At 39.2% G+C, this 6,355-nt stretch overlaps 1 non-coding gene across 1 annotated transcript; it reads left to right on the forward strand.

Moving 5' to 3' along the window:
* The first annotated feature begins 1,174 nt into the window (after positions 1-1,174).
* Positions 1,175-1,281, forward strand: LOC135150012 (small nucleolar RNA R71). The gene has a single exon (XR_010288367.1). It is a non-coding gene; the product is annotated as a small nucleolar RNA R71 (small nucleolar RNA).
* The last annotated feature ends 5,074 nt before the right edge of the window (positions 1,282-6,355 follow it).

Raw genomic sequence — 6,355 nt, forward strand, 5'->3', positions numbered from 1 at the left:
TTTCCGAGATAGAATACCTTTCATGAACTTAGCATAACTCGGCATTTGTTCTAGAGCCTCCGCGAAAGGTATGTTGATTTGTAGTTTCTTGACAACTTCTAGAAATTTAGCGAATTGTTTATCGAGCTTATGCTTCTGAAGTCTCTTCGGAAAAAGTGGAGGTGGATATACTTGCTTGACCCCAATATCAGCTTTCGGGCTAGATTTCTCGGCTGAATCCTTGCTTGCTTCCTTGTTGATTTTATTCTTGTCAGCTTCAACAACAGTTTTTCCACTATCTGACTTAGATGAGAGCACGGGTGTTTCAACCTGTTGATCACTCTCTTCCTTGTTTTGCTCTGTTGCTGATTCTTTTTCGTTCGTAACCCTTCCGGACCTTAAGGTGACAACCTGTACCTGTTCCTTCATCACTTTCTTACCCGGATGGGCCTCGGTATCACTAGGAAGCGTTCCTTGTGGTCTGTTTATCAACGCGTTGGCAATCTGCCCAATCTGATATTCCAAAGTTTTGATTGACACCTCTTGGCTTTTAATTATTAATTTCATCTCTTCCCATTCAGATCTTTCGTTGGAAGACTGTCCAGCCACCCCATGATTTTGTTGCTGGAATCCAGGTGGATGGAATTGCTGCTTCGGTGCAAACTGTTGTTGAAAACCAGAAGGGTTGAAAGGTCTAGCTCCTTGCTGCTGAAACTGTTGTTGCTGTTGTGGCATGAAGTTCTGATTATTGCTCCAGCTGAAATTCGAATGATTCCGATTATTGGGATGATAAGTGGCCGGAGCAGGCTGTTGAGATCGCTGAAAATTGCTCACAAACTGAGCGGACTCGCTAGATATGGCACACTGATTAGTGGAATGTGCACCCGCACAAAGCTCACAAACTGAAGGTGGCTGCTGATTTCCCAAATTTGCCAAAGAATCCACCTTCATAGTAAGAGCCTTAAGCTGAGCAGTCAAAGCTGTAGTAGCATCAACATCTAGATTTCCTACTGCTTTGCCCTGATGAAGACGCTGAGTAGGATTCTGATATTCATTCGCAGCCATCATCTCGATCAACTCATAAGCCTCATCATAGCTCTTAGCCCATAGAGCTCCTCCTGATGCAGCATCGAGCATTGGCCTCGATTGAGGACCCAACCCATTATAAAAGCAATTAATAACCATCCAATCAGGCATCCCATGATGTGGGCACTTTCGAAGCATCTCCTTGTAGCGTTCCCAAGCTTCACATAAAGTTTCGCCAGACAGCTGAGAGAATTGAGTGATAGCATTCCTGATTGCAGCTGTTTTAGCCATAGGGAAGAACTTAGTGAGAAATTTCTGAGCCAGATCCTCCCATGTCGTAATAGATCCTGCAGGAAGAGAATGCAACCATCCTTTAGCTTTATCCCTCAGAGAAAATGGGAATAGCCTCAATTTGATGGCCTCATCAGTAACCCCATTGAACTTGAAAGTGTCGCAGATCTCAATGAAATCCCGAATATGCATATTAGGATCCTCTGTCGGAGAACCCCCAAACTGCACTGAGTTCTGTACCATCTGAATAGTGCTCGGTTTGATCTCAAAAGTGTTGGCCTCGATCGCTGGCCTGACAATGCTCGACTGAATATCATTGATTTTAGGCTCAGAGAAAGCCTTAAGAGCCTTAGTATCATTCGCTGGTGGTCGATCACCCATTGTAGTGTTCACTATCGTTTCTTCCTTAACCAATGCTTCCTTACGAGCCTGAGAACGTGTTCGCATACACGTCACTCAAGTACCTGAAACACACACAACGAACTAAAGTGAGAAAAGAATCCAAGTCATTGAACTTTAACGACCACTAATGACAAGCACATAAACTAAAATATAACACCGAGTCCCCGGCAGCGGCGCCAAAAACTTGTTCGCACAAAATCACGCAAGTGTACGTGGTCACAAGTAATATAGAATATAATTCAAGTTCGTTCCCACAGAGACCGGTGTATTCAGAATTATGCACTTATGCACCAATGTATGATTATTATTCAATGCTTGGACAAGTAATCAAATTGGGTTTTGGTTTTATACTTAACTAATCCTATTCGAATTATGAAACTAAGAATTATCAACTAAGAGAATAACGATTTACTAATGAGAATAGAACATGGGATTCTAGCTTCATTAACAACTTCAATCAGAGTTCTACCTTTATTCAATTGTAATGGTTGATAGCTAATCAGATAACACGAGACTGATACACGCTAACTGTCGTTATACGTGCACCATACTTCTACACATCCACAATTAAGATAGAAGGTAAACAGACACCAATTATGCTTAGACCCTATATGTCTATAGAATTTGAAAACATAACGGTTGAAGAACAAGTTATCTATCAAGATTACATAGGGCGATGCAAGATGGGTAAAATCACATCACAAGTCATGTTATCGAACACGAAACCTATGCTCGCATGGCAAGTTCTAAATCAATATATCCACTATCGCTTCAATAAAGATTAACAAACAATCTAAGATGTTAGCTACGCATCCAAGACGAATAAGCACAACCAATACGAGGAAATCAACCCATTACATATGAACAAGGCAAATTAACTACTGAAATTCATTGATAAATCCGCTAAAATCCCATGATAATGATTAGTTCATAATCGAACTTCTCATCATCATGGGTTCGAATGTAAACATGGTACTGAATAGGAAAAACAAAATCAAAGTATGAGAATAAGAGTTAAGAAACAAATCCGAAACGAGCATCCAAAGTTACGCCTACTTTGAAGAATTACAAAAGTAAAAGCTATGAAATTCGATCTTGATCTTCTCCGTAGCCGTCACGTGCTCCTTGGAATGTTTCTAGGTTATTAGGCTTCTCCCTTGAGCTTTTGTTTAAGTCCCACAGCGATCGGGCCTTCAAACGGATCAAGAATAGGCAATTCAGGCTTTTTCTCCCAACAGAATGGGGTGGAGACCCCGTCAGTGGGGTGGAGACCCTGTCATGGCAGCCTCTATTCTGCTGAAGTGGGGTGGAGACCCCATCAGTGGGGTGGAGACCCCATCTTGGCAGATTTTTCTTCTTCAGAACGGGGTGGAGACCCCGTAAATGGGGTGGAGACCCCATTTGGGCAGCCCCTAACGCTCTTGGAACCTTCCTTCCCTTTTCTCCTTCCTTGCTCGCTCGATCCTTACGCCGTTTCTTTCACCTTTTAGCCTTTAATCCACCCTTTATCCTCCTCCTAGGAAACCTACACAACACCACAAGAACACATCAAAAACACCACATACTTGAGGCCAAATCATCAATTTAAGTCGAAACGAAGGCATTCCAAGTGGATATAAAATCCACTTATCAACCACTTGGAGCTTCATTATTGACTAGATTGAAGTTGGAAACAACTTGCAGCTTAATCCCAGACTCATTTGAAGTTGAAAACAACTTGTAGTTTCATTTTTGGTTGTTTGAAATTGGAATCAACTTGTAGTTTCATTCTTGACTCGTTTGAGCTTGAAATCAACTTGTAGCTTTATTATTGACTAGATTGAAGTTGGAAACTGTTAGGTCCTGAAACGATTGTAGAAGGGGGGGTTGAATACAATCGTCACTAAAAAATCACGGCGGAATAATCTGATTTGAATTAAACTTGTTAATCAGATTTTAATTAATTAATATAACAATGTTTTAAGTCGTTATATAATTAATAAGGTTCGTTTTAATGTCCACTAAAGTTCGTAGAATAAATTCGACAGGATGTATTCTAGTTTAGTGATTAAAACAACCGAGTGATCAAAGCACAGAAAACTGTGGATATAACGAATAGCAAGTTACAAACAACTTGAAAGTTTACAATGCAATGAACAACTTTGAAATGAAGAAGTGAAGCCATATTTATAGGCAAAGCACTTGGAACTAGGTATGACATTGAAAGGACTGACTTAGTAGCTTAGGAATGACATTACAAAGCAAAGCCATGCCAAAAGGAAGGAAGGAATGACATTTAAAAGGAATTTCATACTGCCATACACGGTATGACATTAATTCCTTTGCCTTCAAGGGTCAGTTGGCATGACTTAATCAATAGAAGTCATAGGACAACAGGCGGTATGACTTTTTAAGTCATGAAGCCTCAAACGGTATGACATTAGTGAATGTCATACGGATACACACGGTATGACTTCAACAATATCATACACAAAGACACGGTATGACTTTCTTAAGTCATACCAAACAGAGTCAGTTGACAGTACACGGTATGGCTTTCTTTCAGAAAGTCATACCGACTGATATAACATATTACAAGCATCAGAATGACTTATCAATGTCATGGAAAGGAATGTCATAAAGGGGGACACGGTATGACATTCATTGATAATGTCATACCGAGTCTTTAAGACATTAAAAACAGTTTAATTAATTATATAAATATTTAATAATTACTCAATTATATTAATCATATAAATTCATAAATTAAATTAATTCGAAGGTGAATCAATTTAATAAATAAATTATACAACTAATTTAATTGTTTTGACAAGTGAAATAATTAAATAAATACTTATAAAATTATATTCCTTCAGCAGCAGGGACTCCAGGCTTTGTTGAACGTTGTAGATCATCGTTTTGATTGAACGGCCACTTATAGTTGATGCAGATCACTTAATCTGAGTAGCTGACACACAAATGTACTGTCTGGTTCATCTGTATCTAGCTGAATTAAATATTCTTTATCAAATAAACATTTGAGACATGGCTTGTTCGTCGATTCTTGTCTTCGTAGTTCTTCTTCATTAGTAACAATAGTATGGAATCTTCTGAATAAATAAAGTATTAAAACTTTATACCTTCTGGACTTCTGGACGTGATACAAAAGATTATTTGTACACTGAGGCTTGAACATATTAATGAACTTCTTCCAGTGGTGTGCAGCAGCATCCTGAAATTCTTCAGACATATAATTTCAATAAATCACTTGACGTTCTTCGTACGGATTCCTTCAACAGTACTTGCTATTTACCTTGCTTTCTTATCAGAGTTGAGTTGGTACCTCTTTAATTACAAATAGGCTAAACATATGCCTTTCAATCTCCCCCTATTTGTTTGTTAACATAACATGCAAATTATCGAGAGGATAACTCAACTAACTGATAAGACAAAGGATTAAACATGAATTGTACATAGCAAAAAGTTTCTGGTATTTCATTAAACATTCACCAGAATTCAAAAGATTACATTAGATTACAAAAGGTTGTTCTTACTGAACATAGATTACAAATCCCTAATGAATCTAAAGATCAACTTCTCCTTCTTCGATATCAGAAGTGTGAAGGATAGGAGTTGACGGTTCTTCCCTGGTTGGCACTTCAGATGTAGTGGATTCACCACGCTTCTTTCGTTCCTTTTCCAGAGCCAGTTGATGTAGCACTTCCAAATCCACAGGGTCTTCGCGGAAGTCTGATGGCTGAGATTTTGTAACATGTTTCATCTTTCGAAAGTACTGACCAACATTCTTTCGAGTGCAGTAAGCAAGAATCACATCATCAGCATCAGACTTAGCTTTAGAAGCGAAGCCCTTGGTTCTTAACAAAGTGGAGGTAAGAGCAAGTTGCTTAGCGGGATACTTGGACAAGGCTTGATCATTGAGATAGACAGTGCTGAAGATCTCCTTGTGAACGAACTTTACACAGTAAGAATTCCTGACAACCTGAGGACTGTTGAATACAGCTTGTTCCAGCAGTTTGTCACGAAGGAGTTCATTCAGATTGGAGCTTCTCCTAACCTTGTTTCGAAGCACCCAGAGCTCAGATACAGAGAATGATTTCAGAGATTCGACAGATAGTCTGAAAGAACCATTCCTCTGTGTATAGACAATTAGCTCCCATTCCTCTAGCAATCCCTTAGCTGCCACAGTTACATAAGACAATTCTAAAGCAAGAGCATGCATAAAGACATCCTCGTCAGGGTTTACCTCTCTAAGATCATAGATCAGAGATAAGAATTTTTTGTCGTCGAAAGGCTCCCTTTGAGGTCCATTAAAGATTCTTCTTGAAATGTCCCAGCTTTTTCCTTCTTTCCTCCTTATATCAAGATTCTTCTGCTTGATTGCAGCATCATAGATTTTCTGTTTCTCGATCTTGATTTGTTCTTCGGTGATCAACTTGTCCTCGAGAAGTTTCTGATAATCACGAAGCTTACGCTTCCTTGCTTCATTCTCAGCTTTGAACTTCTGGACATTTTCCTCATGCTCTAGGTCAACAGGTTCTTCATCCTGAAACAAGTAGCTCTCATCAAATTTACCTTCTTCTTCTGCTTGACGATAGGTAGCATCGAAGACGTCATCATCATCCATATCCTGTGGATAGTCATCATAACTATCAGAATT

The sequence above is a fragment of the Daucus carota genome, chromosome 1 (assembly GCF_001625215.2).
Source record: "Daucus carota subsp. sativus chromosome 1, DH1 v3.0, whole genome shotgun sequence".
NCBI lineage: Eukaryota > Viridiplantae > Streptophyta > Magnoliopsida > Apiales > Apiaceae > Daucus > Daucus carota.